Source organism: Ovis aries, chromosome 5 (genome assembly GCF_016772045.2).
Source record: "Ovis aries strain OAR_USU_Benz2616 breed Rambouillet chromosome 5, ARS-UI_Ramb_v3.0, whole genome shotgun sequence".
NCBI classification, from domain to species: domain Eukaryota; kingdom Metazoa; phylum Chordata; class Mammalia; order Artiodactyla; family Bovidae; genus Ovis; species Ovis aries.
The window spans coordinates 100,159,230-100,173,823 of NC_056058.1; the positions used below are offsets into that span (position 1 = coordinate 100,159,230).

Here is a 14,594-nt window from a genome sequence, read left to right on the forward strand (position 1 = left end):
GCCGGATGGAGCCTCGCGAACTTCCGGTGAAGGGCAGGTGTCCGCGCACGGCTTTATGGGAGATGTAGTTCGAAGGTCACACACCGAAGATGAGAGAAAGTGGAGGCGTTGGGAAGCCAGGGCTTGAAGTCCAGCGGTGAGGACAGGCTTCCTAGCGGTGAGTGAAGGTCTGTTTTGTTTTGTTTTGTTTTCCCCCGTGGGAGCGAGGTGTCTAAAGCGACGAAAACCTGTAGGTCTGTGGGAAGTTTTGAGTTCTCCAGAATTTCACACCCAGCCCCCACAAGCTTCTTTCATGTATGTATAGTTCAATGCGTTGGAGTGTTCAAAGCATTCTTTCGTGTTTAAACAAACTTGGAATATTGGCTGGACCAAGTCGTTCCAGTGTAGAACCTTAAACGAGTTGTTGGCCTCCGACTCTCAGTCTCCTCTTTTGAGAAATGGTCCCATGTATTGATGCCTACCTCATTCAGTACCCCTCTAAAAAGTTTACGTCAGTCGCCTACACCGCCTCCTTGGGTTGCTATGAAATTGAGGATAAAGTATGCAAAGACCTTAAGACAAGTGCGAGGTCTGCAGCTAATACACGCAACACAATTATTATTGTTGCTGTTATTATTTAATTTGCTGTGTTGTCATGCTCCAAAACCTACTCAGGTCAAGTGATTTGTGATTTACAAAGCTCGGCATTGTTAGCCTTCTAATTCCCAGATTAGGTGTTTTTTTTCTTTACTAAATTGCCCATGTGGCATTCCGTAACAGATAAGGAGTCTCGAGGTAGACCCTTGCTTCCTGCCCTGATTGTAGGCATTGGAAGTTGCTTTACTCAGTGAAGTTTTTGCGTGCCCACCCACATTGTACTTTCATAACTACTTTTTTTTTCCTTCTAACTTTGTTCTATGTTTCTTTCTCTGAGCAGTTATCAGTCTTTAATGATTTTAATGATGAAGCAGGATATCAGAAATACTAAATTTAGTCAACTCACTTGGAATACCAAATCTCTGTATTCATACATATCTTAAGTAAGTTAATAAATGCACCTGTATTAATCAACTAGTGTAAATAAGTGCTTCCCTGGTGGCGCAGATGGTGAAGAATCTGCCCGCATCGCAGGAGACACCAGTTGGGTCCCTGGGTCAGAAAGATCCCATGGAGAAGGGAATACCTACCCACAACAGTATTCTTGGGGCTTCCCTGGTGGCTCAGACCTTAGAGACTCTGCCTGCAGTGCCAAGAGACCAGGGTTTGATGTTTGGGTAAGGAAGATCCCCTGGTAATGAATACATAGTCTTCCTTCCAGTCGTTTGGATTCTTTTAAAATGAATTCCAGACATCATATTATTTTAGTGATAAGTATTTAAGGTTAAGCTTTCTGGAATTATGAATATATCTAAATTATAAAAGGGCTTTTAAAAAGAACATTATTGCAAAATGATTAGTACTAAAATGTTAACAGTACTCTTGCCTGGAAAATCCCATGGACGGAGGAGCCTGGTGGGCTGCAGTCCATGGGGTAACTAAGAGTTGGACACAACTGAGCGATTTCACTTTCATTTTTTCACTTTTGTGCACTGGAGAAGGAAATGGCAACGCACTCCAGTGTTCTTGCCTGGAGAATCCCAGGGATGGGGGAGTCTGGTGCGCTGCCGTCTATGGGGTGCACAGAGTCGGACATGGCTGAAGTGACTTAGCAGCAGCAGCAGAGGAACTAAAAAAAGCCTCTTGATGAAAGTGAAAGAGGAGAGTGAAAAAGTTGGCTTAAAGCTCAACATTCAGAAAACAAAGATCATGGCATCTGGTCCCATCACTTCATGGGAAATAGATGGGGAAATAGTGGAGACAGTGTCAGACTTTATTTTTCTGGCTCCGGAATCACTGCAGATGGTGATTGCAGCCGTGAAATTGAAAGACACTTACTCCTTGAAAGGAAAGTTATGACCAACCTGGATAGTATATTGAAAAGCAGAGACATTACTTTGCCAACAAAGATCTGTCTCGTCGAGGCTATGGTTTTTCCCGTGGTCATGTATGGATGTGAGAGTTGGACTGTGAAGAAAGCTGAGCACTGAAGAATTGATGCTTTTGAACTGTGGTGTTGGACAAGACTCTTGAGAGTCCCTTGGACTGTAAGGAGATCCAACCAGTCCATCCTAAAGGAGATCAGTCCTGGGTGTTCATTGGAAGGACTGATGCTAAAGCTGAAACTCCAATACTTTGGCCACCTCATGCGAAGAGCTGACTCATTGGAAAAGACTCTGATGCTGGGAGGGATTGAGGGCAGAAGAGAAGAGGACGACAGAGGATGAGATGGCTGGATGGCATCACCTACTCGATGGACATGGGTTTGGGTGGACTCCAGGAGTTGGAGATGGACAGAGAGGCCTGGTGTGCTGCGATTCATGGGGTCGCAAAGAGTCGGACACGACTGAGCAACTGAACTGAACAGAATATCATAAAGGAGACACTCAATGTCAAATTTAATTGTCTTAAATTTTATTCTATATTTTACAATTGATTTGCTGAAATCAAGACCTAAACAGTCTCCAGTTTAGGTTCCCCTTTAATTTTTTCATTGTCGACTATTTGTTAAAAAATAATGATTCTGTAGAATTTCACACATTCTGAATTTTGTAAATTGTATGTATACATATGATGTCCTCTCTCTCTCTCATTTTTTTTTTTTTGTAAACTGATAGTTAAATCTACAGGGTTATTCAGATTGCAGGATTTTTGTTTTTTCTCTGTAAAAGACTTCATAGGTGTTATTGTTTACTTCCTATTGCATAGCTTTAAGAAGCATTCACTATCTGGTTGTCTTTCTGTCATGTTATGATTTGGTTTTTGGGTTCAGATGTTGTCAACTTGATAAAGTTTACAATAAACAACATAGAATTTCTTGTCACCTCTTCAGCTAATAGTTTTAGCAACTGCTGATGATTGCTGTCTACGTCCATTATTTCATTATTGTTGTTGTCCAGTCACTAAGTTGTGTCCAAGTCTTTGTGACCCCATGAGCTGTAGCACACCAGGCTTCCCTGTCTTTCACTATCTCCTGCAGTTTGCTTGAACTTACCTCCTTTGAATCAGTCATGCCATTCAACCATCTCATCCTCTATCACTGCTTCTCCTCTTGCCCTCAATCTTTCCCAGTTTCAGGGTATTTTCTAATGAGTCGGCTCTTTGCAGCAGGTGGCCAAAATATTGGAGCTTTAGCATCAGTCCTTCCAATGAATATTCAGGGTTGATTTCCTTTAGGATTGATTAGGTTTGATCTCCTTGCTGTCCAAGGACTCTCAAGAGTCTTTTCCACCATCACAGTCTGAAAGCATACGTTCATTTCATTGAGTTCAGTTCAGTCGCTCAGTCGTGTCCGACTCAATGCGACCCCATGAACCACAGCAGGCCAGGCCTCCCTGTCCATCACCAACTCCCAGAGTTCACCCAAACTCATGTCCATTGAGTCAGTGATGCCATCCAACCATCTCATCCTCTGTCGTCCCCTTCTCCTCCTGCCCTCAATCTTTCCCAGCATCAGGGTCTTTTCAAATGAGTCAACTCTTTGCATCAGGTGGCCAAAGTATTGAGTTTCAGCTTCAACATCAGTCCTTCCCATGAACACCCAGGACTGATCTCCTTTAGGATGGACTGGTAGGATCTCCTTGCAGTCTAAGGGACTCTCAAGAGTCTTCTCCAACACAATAGTTCAAAAGCATCAATTCTTCGGCCCTCAGCTTTCTTTTATAGTCCAACTCTCACATCCATATGTGACTAGTGGAAAAATCATAGCCTTGACTAGACAGATCTTTGTTGAGTTACAAAATGGTAATATTCTTATTTGATCATTAATTCTTCATTTACTAACAGAAATTCTTTTATAATAATAATAATAAACTTTACATCATTCAATATTTGTACAGTTTTTATAGGAAGAGTAAGGTAAATGGTGATTTTCTCCTGTATTTCGTAGTTTTCAGAATGTGTTAATTCCTTTGTCATTTTCTAGTTTTTAAGTATATTTATGAACTTATGATGGAGAAGGAAATGACAACCCGCTCCAGTATTCTTTCTTGGAGAATCCCATGGACAGAGGAGCCTGGTGGGCTGCAGTTTAGAGTATTTCAAGTGTCGGACATGACTTAGAAGCCAAACCACCACCAGATGAACTCATGGATGTTAACATTTTTCATACATTTCTAAAATGTTTATTATTTTTATGCTCAAATTCTTTCCTATTTGTCCAGTGGGTACTGAGTGGGTTCTGAGTTCTTTTGACCAGGCAACTATAGTGCTTAATAGTTTACTTTCTTTCTGACATAACAAAATGTTTTAGACTATTCTTGTAGATACTCTGTGCAGACCTGGAATCAGCCCTTTCTCCTAGGTGCATTGGTTCCTTTTAGTAAAAAATTGTATTTAGATACCACAGCCTTTGTACTTGGGTGCTTGTTGCTAATGTGGTACTGAACACTTCTCTGCATGTAATGCTTTTTTAGGGAAGGTTATAGATCCTATCCAATGGGCATTTATATTCCAGGGGCAATAATGATGCCAACACAGATTTTAATGCCATAATATTTTCATTTTATTACTTTCTCATTTAGAAACTTAAAGGTTCCTTGATACCTCAGATAAAAAGTTGAAATTCTTTAGCCTAGCATTAGATACCTTCCTTAACATGGGCCCAGTGTGTATATTTAGCTGTATTTTCCTGAGAATATTCTGTATAAACTGTCTCTGATCCTGCCAAACTGACTTATAACTGACCTTGATACCTCTTACTCTTTCTTACCTCAGTATTTTTGTTCATGCCACTTTTCCTAACTTAAATGTTTTCCCTTAACTAAATCCAACCCATTTCTCAAAGCCTGGCTCAAGTTCCTCTTCTCTTGTTTTTTTTTAAATCATTCTTGAGCATATTTTTATCAGTTCACCATCAACATTCCTTTCTCCTTGCCACTTCAGCATTTGCTAGCCCTTCTTCTAGTTGCCAGCAACTGTATATATATATATATATATATTTTTTGCCTGAGGGCTTTTTTTCTTGTCACCACTTGTCTTCCTACTCAGTAGATCAGCAATACCAGTTAATTAATATTGCCTGGGAACACGCTTAGCCAATTACTGACATGAGTGAGTGTATAAATTTCTCAGCTTTTCTTACTCTTTCACTACCCTGTTCTAGACTTGCTACCAGATTCCTCCAGTAGTATTAGGCTCTTTTATCTATAGTGGACACTTATTAATGATCAGTTCTTTATTACCTACTTTCCCTTCCTTGTCTCACTTTCTCCCTCTCTTACAGTTGTTTCCTCCTTTATAACCAGTTTCATGAATTGGTGAATCTTTGTCTCAGAATTTACTTCTGGGAAAAACTAAACTAAGACAAGATTTTTCTTTTTTGAATTCTTAACCTCTATCATATAGTGGTTAGCTTTCTTTGTATAACTTGAGAGGATCATAAATTATCATTAAATAAATAAATCACTATTACCACTCATTCTGGATCACATTATTTTTTGTTGTATATGTTAGGGTCAGTGTTATTGCATATCCATGCATGAAATTTGGATTGATTGCCTTTGAGTCACATAATTCGGTGTTCAAATTTAAAATCACTCTTTTCTCTCTGTTCATTCATTGTATTACTTTCCAAATTTGTTTATCCCTCACTATTACCAGACCTCTAAGACCTCATGGCATTGCTTTTTTTGGGGATTGGAACGAAAACTGACCTTTTCCAGTCCTGTGGCCACTGCTGAGTTTTCCAAATTTGCTGGCATACTGAGTGCAGCACTTTCACAGCATCATCTTTCAGGATTTGAAATAGCTCAACTGGAATTCCATCACCTCCGCTAGCTTTGTTCATAGTGATGCTTTCTAAGGCCCACTTGATTTCACATTCCAGGATGTCTGGCTCTAGATGAGTGATCATACCATCGCGATTATCTGGGTTGTGAAGATCTTTTTGTATAGTTCTTCCGTGTATTCTTGCCACCTGTTCTTAATATCTTCTGCTTCTGTTAGGTCCATGCCATTTCTGTGCTTTATCGAGCCCATCTTTGCATGAAATGTTCCCTTGGTATCTCTTAATTTTCTTGAAGAGATCTCTAGTCTTTCCCATTCTGTTGTTTTCCTCTATTTCTTTGCATTGATCACTGAAGAAGGGTTTCTTATCTCTTCTTGCTATTCTTTGGATCTCTGCATTCAGATGCTTATATCTTTCCTTTTCTCCTTTGCTTTTTGCTTCTCTTCTTTCCACAGCTATCTGTAAGGCCTCCCCAGACAGCCATTTTGCTGTTTTGCTTTTCTCTTCCATGGGGATGGTCTTGATCCCTTTCTCCTGTACAGTGTCATGAACCTCATTCCGTAGTTCATCAGGCACTCTGTCTATCAGATCTAGGCCCTTAAATCTATTTTTCACTTCCACTGTATAATCATAAGGGATTTGATTTAGGTCATACCTGAATGGTCGAGTGGTTTTCCCTACTTTCTTCAATTTAAGTCTGAATTTGGGAATAAGGAGTTCATGATCTGAGCCACAGTCAGCTCCTGGTCTTGTTTTTGTTGGATGTATAGAGCTTCTCCATCTTTGGCTGCAAAGAATATAATCAATCTGATTTCGGTGTTGACCATCTGGTGATGTCCATGTGTAGAGTCTTCTCTTGTGTTGTTGGAAGAGGGTGTTTGCTATGACTAGTGCATTTTCTTGGCAAAACTCTATTAGTTTTTGCCCTGCTTCATTCTGCATTCCAAGGCCAAATTTGCCTGTTACTCCAGGTGTTTCTTGGCTTCCTACTTTTGCATTCCAGTCCCCTAGAATGAAAAGGATATCTTTTTGGGTGTTAGTTCTAAAAGGTCTTGTAGGTCTTCATAGGACCGTTCAACTTCAGCTTCTTCAGCATTACTGGTTGGGGCATAGACTTGGATTACTGTGATATTGAATGGTTTGCCTTGGAAAAGAACACAGATCATCAGTTTTTGAGACTGCATCCAAGTACTGCATCTGGGACTCTTTTGTTGACCATGATGGCTACTCCATTTCTTCTGAGGGATTCCTGCCTGCAGTAGTAGATTTAATGGTCATCTGAGTTAAATTCACCCATTCCAGTCCATTTTAGTTTGCTGATTCCTAGAATGTCGACGTTCACTCTTGCCATCTCCTGTTTGACCACTTCCAATTTGCCTTGATTCATGGACCTGACATTCCAGGTTCCTATGCAATATTGCTCTTTACAGCATCGGACCTTGCTTCTATCACAAGTCACATCCACAGCTGGGTATTGTTTTTGCTTTGGCTCCATCCCTACATTCTTTCTGGAGTTATTTCTCCACTGATCTCCAGTAGTGTGTTGGGCACCTACTGACCTGGGGAGTTCCTCTTTCTTCATCCTATCATTTTGCCTTTTCATACTGTTCATGGGGTTCTCAAGGCAAGAATACTGAAGTGGTTTGCCATTCCCTTCTCCAGTGGACCGCATCCTGTCAGTAAAGTAATGCTCAAAATTCTCCAAGCCAGGCTTCAGCAATACGTGAACCGTGAACATCCTGATGTTCAAGCTGGTTTTAGAAAAGGCAGAGGAACCAGAAATCAAATTGCCAACATACACTGGATCATGGAAAAAGCAAGAGAGTTCCAGAAAAACATCTATTTCTGCTTTATTCACTATGCCAAAGCCTTTGACTGTGTGGATCACAATCAACTGTGGAAAATTCTGAAAGAGATGGAAATATCAGACCACCTGACCTGCCTCTTGAGAAATCTGTATGCAGGTCAGGAAGCAACAGTTAGAACTGGACATGGACCAACAGACTGGTTCCAAATAGTAAAAGGAGTACGTCAAGGCTGTATATTGTCACCCTGCTTATTTAACTTATATGCAGAGTACATCGTGAAAAATGCTGGACTGGAAGAAACATAAGCTGGAATCAAGATTGCCAGGAGAAATATCAATAACCTCAGATATGCAGATGATACCACCCTTATGGCAGAAAGTGAAGAGGAACTAAAAGCCTCTTGCTGAAAGTGAAAGAGGAGAGTGAAAAAGTTGGCTTAAAGCTCAACATTCAGAAAACGAAGATCATGGCATCTGGTCCCATCACTTGATGGGAAATAGATGGGGAAACAGTGGAAACAGTGTCAGACTTTATTTTTTTTGGCTCCAAAATCACTGCAGATGGTGACTGCAGCCATGAAACTAAAAGACGCTTACTCCTGGGAAGAAAAGTTATGTCCAACCTAGATAGCATATTCTAAAGCAGAGACATTACTTTGCCGACTAAGATCCATCTAGTCAAGGCTATAGTTTTCCAGTGGTCATGTATGGATGTGAGAGTTGGACTGTGAAGAAGGCTGACTGCTGAAGAATTGATGCTTTTGAACTGTGCTGTTGGAGAAGACTCTTGAGAGTCTCTTGGACTGCAAGGAAATCCAACCAGTCCATTCTGAAGGAGATCAGCCCTGGGATTTCTTTGGAAGGAATGATGATGAAGCTGAAGCTCCAGTACTTTGGCCACCTCATGCGAAGAGTTGACTCATTGGAAAAGACTTTGATGCTGGGAGGGATTAGAAGCAGGAGGAGAAGGGGACGACAGAGGATGAGATGCCTGGATGGCATCACTGACTCAATGGACCTGAGTCTGAGTGAACTCCAGGAGATGGTGATGGACAGGGAGGCCTGGCGTGCTGTGATTCATGGGGTCGCAAAGAGTCGGACAGGACTGAGTGACTGAACTGAACTGAACTGAAGACCTCATGGACCCTTTGTTGCACTTTTAGATGTAAGAACCAGTTTTAGCTGCTCTGGAAAGTTGCTCTCTACCCTTTTTTTGGTACCCTGCAAGTGAATGTTGTGTGTCATACATAGACTGTTCTTAAGACAGAAATACGTCAACTGATTCCTGCAGATTTAGTGAAAATCTGTTCAATTTTCTTCCATCTAGATAGAAACTTATGAACAACATATAAATAGATGTTTATGTAGATAATCTTACTTGGTGATTAATCTTATATTGCCTGGAGATACGTATCATTTTTGCTACACATTGCTTTTATAATTTTGTATTAGTACTTTATTATATTTGCCTTTTTCTGTAATAGACTGTAAATTTTTAAGTGAAGTCTGATGTTTAAAAAAATTTCTACAATGATAGCCACTTTTCTTTCATGTGTAATGGTGCTTAATAAAAGTTGGTGGTTGATAGTGATTAGCTATGCTGGGAATTGTGCTTTAACTCTATATGATTTAGAGGTGAATTCAGTAAAAGTGAAGATATTTTGAACTCTTGCTAAGGTCTTTAATATAAAATAATGTCACATTTAATTACAGATAGGGATTGATCATACATCATATGTATATTCTACATTCTTGAATACAGCAAGTTCACTCTGGACTTTGGGCTAGTTGTTCCCTCTTTTAAAATTATCCCTCTCATAGATTTTCTAACTGTAGCCTCCTCTTTTGCTATTCGGAGAGGGAAATGGCAACCGACTCCAGTACTCCTGCCTGGAAAATCCCATGGATGGAGAGGCATGGTATTCTACAGTCTGTGGGGTCTCAAGGAGTTGGACACGACTGAGTGACTTCACTTCACATCACTTTCGCTATTCATGGGTTGTTCAAAGGTCACCTTTGTAGAGGACTTCCCTGATGACCTTGTTTATAGTAGCTCTCCTAATGATAAAATATTTTCTTGTTTCTGGCATTCTTGTTTTGGATATTTCTTGTTTCTATTTTTATTTATTGTATATCCTTATTAGAATGTAAACTACTACATGAGAGGATCCTCACTTATCTCATTTATTTCTCTTTTCACAGGGCCTGAAGTTTCAATTGGCATATAGGAGACATTCAGTTAATATTTTTTGATGTTAAATAAATAGTTGCTTTCATATTAAGTCAAATGTGTTTTTGATGTTGCTACCGTACCTTGGAAATTCAGTCACTCAGTTGTGTCTGACTCTTTGTGACCCCATGGATGACAGCATGCCAGGCCTCTGTGTCCATCACCAACTGCTGAAGCTTATTCAAGCTCATGTCCATCAAGTTGGTGATGCCATCAAACCATCTCATCTGTTGTCCCCTTCTCCTCACCCCTTCCCGTCCTTCAGTCTTTCTCAGCATCAGGGTCTGTCTTTTCCAATGAGTCAGTTCTTCCTATCAGTTGGCCAAATATTGGAGTTTCTGTTTCAGCATCAGTCCTTCCAGTTGTCAGGAGAGAGTGTAATTTCCTCAGTTCTGTCTTGTTACAACAAAAATTTGAAGCGACAGACTAGCATTACAGTCCTAGGACAGACCATGTCACAGCTCTCAGACAGATCAGTGTTACAGCTCTGTTTTATTTAGAAAATAAAGGAAATACATCCTCGAGGCTTGAGGGCATGCCGACCCAAAAGACTCGCGCGAAGAGAAGAGAGGGAGCCAGAGAGACCCCTGACTCTTTGGCTCCTCTTTTTATGTTTTTTCTCCTCCCTCTGGGCTTGCCCTGTGTACATGGGGCTAGCCAGGAGTGCTGTTTGTTCCACCTGAGGTCCTCTGTCTGGTCCTTGGACCTTCCTCTGTTCTATTTCTGGGGGCTTTTCCCTTGTCTTTTAGCCACCGCCATTCTGGACCCCTTTTTCCTATTCTAACTACCTAACACAATGAATATTCAAGACTGATTTCCTTTAGGATTGACTGGCTGGATCTCCTTGCTGTCCAAGGGACTCAGGAGTCTTCTCCAAATTAGAACTTCTCAGATGACATGCACCTGACTTTCTGTGGTTATGTTTGTGTGTTTATGTAATTTACTGGGAAGATATTATATGGTTGTTCCCTTCAAGAAGTTCATTGCCTGATGAGGTAAAGCAGACAATAAACCTATTACATTTTCCATTATATGACAGAGTGAAGACAAAGCAGAGCATGTTGGGTACCCAGTCTACACGCACAGTGCATGGTTAGAAGGGGTACAGTGGACACCCAAAGTTCTTACCCATGTCTCATTCTTCTCTTCTTCCAGATCTTCTGGGAAGAGGATATGACCCCACTTTCCTTAAAGCTCAGCGTGACTTCTGGTTAGTCATAGCCAATGCATTTTGGACAGAAGTGGTGATCTCCTAGGACAATGTAGTTATGAGACCTACGTTGTCTTCCAGATCCTTTTTACCCTACTGTGGTAATCTGGGTGTGGCATGTTAAGGAGATAGGACTGGCCTTTAGCCTAGGGAGGGTGCTGCTTTGGAGAGCCACCAGACTTGCAGTGAGCTTTGCATATGTAAATAAAAGGTGTGAACCCCTGCAGCTTCAGCAGCCTTAAGTCACTAGCTTGCCAGAACAAGTCTGTTCTGAGTAATACAGAAAACAATGAGGAGGTGACCTCTGAACTCCGTTTTGAAGGGCCAGGAAAAATGAAAGTACAAACTGGATTCTTCCTTTTCTCTTTGCCTGGATAGAAGCTGGAACCTTAAAAAAGGGCGGGAGCAAAATGAATAGATACTGCGTAGGTTAGGAGCCCAGATTTTAAGGAGTTACTAGAGTCCACTAAGAGTCAGAGATATCGGAAAAACACCCCATAAAATCCTGATATTCAAGGGCCCCTGTAGGCAGAGTGTGGACAGCGCTCTGTCCACAGTCCCCCGCTTGTCTGATTTAAGGCCTGTTGCGCTCACTCTGCTTCTGCAAATGCATTTCCTCTTACTGAGAACGACAGCATGTAATAGTAGTTGGCAGAGATGACCAAAATGAAGCACTTTACCCTTTTGCGATGTGTACATCCAGAAATGCCTTTAGTCTTTAAATGTGCTCATTTATGATTTTTATGGGTACCAAGTGACTCTTGTTGAGTTTAATGGTAATTTCATCTGTCTTATGATTTTCAAAAACAATTTTCAGAGTTTTCCACTATTAGAAGTGTATGGAAATGACAAGTTTTTTTCAAGAAGTGTATGGAAATGACTACTTTTTTTTTTTTTTACACAAACATCAATTTATGTATTTTATAGAGAATTCTCAAGGAGCAGTTTGTTCTTATTTACAAATTGTCTCTGCCTTTTTGCTGTGTACATTGTGTTTTATGAAGCGACAAGCATGATGTGAGGAGGAGTCTTGTCTGATCAGAGGCAGAATTAACGTTGCTTGAAAGAGCAGCCTTCTATCCGTGTACTCAAGTTAATTGATGCAGTAATTTAATCACTGAGCTGCTGCTCACATTTCATGTTTAAGTCTCTTACACTTGATTTTATTTTACTTTTTTGGAATGTCTAGGCTGATGAGGATTTAAATGGGTGTGTAGCATTTAAAAATGTCCTCGAAACTGATTGCAGCATGACATTTGTCAGATTCTGTATTCAGTTTTAGTTATTTTGAAGCTGTCAGATAAAAAAAATCTAAACTTAATATTCTGCAACAGATTTTTTTCCATCATCATGCTAAAGCTCAGAGGAGCACAATATATTTTGTCAGTTTTAGTCTTCTATTTTTCCTTAGGATATTTTTGACCCCAGATACTTTTTCCTTTAAATTTGACTGAGCTGTGATCATGGCTCTGACCTCTAGCCTTGAAAGAAGAGGAGTTATGTCTCTCAGGAGCGATGCCTCAGGCAGTTTGCAAATCGGCTGGCAGGGATTATTTCCCAGGCTGTGCAGAGATGACCTTCGGAGGAGAGTGAGTGTCTGCAGTGCACGTAAATTCTTTCAGCCATGATTGAGAGCCTTAGGTTTGTTACCTGCTCTATGAATCAGAGTCCATTCTGTCTCTGTGGAAGATGGGTAATATAGTGCTATATTTAAAGCCACATGTTATGTGCTCACATGTCAGTTAATTTATTGCTGGAGGTGAATATATTCTGTTTTCTTGAGCCCTGTGTAGGGTTAGTTCAGGAGTAAATCTGGAATTTTGGCATGAAAAACTGGGATGACTTTACTATGATTAGAGGGCACCTATCCTGTTATTGCTAAACAAATTGCCCCTGCAGTGTGCCCTGTCAGCTGTCTCCAGCTTGTCTGAGTTCAGTCTCCAGAAGAGGATTTCTGTCACCTCCTAAGCTATCATTACAACAATAATATAATGCTGATTGCTTCAATATTCTCAGAATACATTAAAAAGAGGAGTGAAATTTAAACTGATTAATAAATACTTTTTCAATCTGTGGAATGGCATTTTGTGTTTATTCTCTGATCGGAACTGTCGGTCTCAATCCAGTAAATTTGCAGAGTTTTTATTCCAAAAAGTACTTGCATATTTTTAGGATGGAAAATCTACTTTCAGTATTAAATTAGTGGCTTTGACATTCGTGCTTCACACGTTAATGTTAAAAATAATTTCTAATATTTGAAGTTCTTGTGAAAAATCCTTGCAAATTCATCTATTGCCATTATACTGTCTAGTCAGTTTCAAAATAAATATGACCAATAAAACTGTGGGAAAACTATAGAGTGCTTTGAAAAGCTATGCCACTGAAAGTGAAAGTGAAGTTGCTTAGTCATGTCCGACTCTTTGCAACCCCATGGATGCCAGGCTCCTCTGTCCATCAGATTTTCTAGGCAAAAGTACTGGAGTGGGTTGCCATTTCCTTCTCCAGGGAATCTTCCTGACCCAGGGATCGAACCCAGGTCTCCCGCATTGTAGACAGACGCTTTACCATCTGAGCCACCAGGGAAGTCCCAAGGCATATGAAATACTTACAAAGCAGAATAAGAAATTATTACAAAATGCAACTAGGGATAGCTCTTATAATATTCCACATTGTCCTAGTTAAAAAGTTACATGCTGTGAGTGAAAACATCTTCAGTTTATCACAAGGAACTTTACTGGCAACTGGATCATCAGTATGATACATTTTAGGTAAGATCAGGTACTTTGATCTGTAATAAAATTTAAACATTAATTCATTCAAAAAATAAGGAGTTCTTAAAATGTTGGTGGAGAGTAATATTATACTTCAGTTATGCAGAATGTCCAACTTTAGACCCCAATGAATACAACTTAAACCTAGCTGTGGGGTTCCCTGGTGGCTTAGCAGTAAACAATCTACCTGCTAAGCAGGAGACGTGGTTTCAATCCCTGGGTCAGGAAGATGCCCTGGAGGAAGGCATGGCAATCCACTCCAGTATTCTTGCCTGGGAAGTCCCATGGACAGAGGAGCCTGGCGGGCTACAGAGAGTGGCCCTCACGGGGTCACAGAGTCAGACACAACTTAATGACTAAACAACAGTAACTGCCTAAGTTATAGGTCATCATTCATCCTCTTCTGTATGGTTTCTGTTTTACTTAGCTAACAAAATCTGTGATATAGTTGGAGGCAGATTTATTTAAAAGTTCCTGGCCTATGGAACCTGGTAAAGCAGAAAGAGAACAACAGAAACACATCTTTGTTCCATCACTGATGGGAAGGCAGGGCATAATTGGATACTGGTCTTAGCATCTTACTTTAATATCAGCCAATATATTTCACCCTCACCTTTGCCAACCCCCTCCTTCCTTCTTTTTCTCCCATATTCAGTGATTAAGATTTTAATTTACCATATATGAGAAAAACTGGAATGATATAGCTATAACATTGATCATACTGCTTTTCAAGGATTGGTCCTACTCCTGAAATCAGAATATAATTTCATCTT

The 14,594-nt window shown here is 40.3% G+C and overlaps 1 long non-coding RNA gene across 1 annotated transcript in view; it reads left to right on the plus strand.

Moving 5' to 3' along the window:
- The first annotated feature begins 78 nt into the window (after positions 1-78).
- The window catches only part of LOC121819687 (uncharacterized), a 495,504-nt gene continuing 480,988 nt past the window's right edge, over positions 79-14,594 (plus strand). The window contains exon 1 of the long non-coding RNA XR_009600942.1: positions 79-157. This is a non-coding gene — a long non-coding RNA (uncharacterized LOC121819687). The remainder of the gene's footprint in view (positions 158-14,594) is intronic.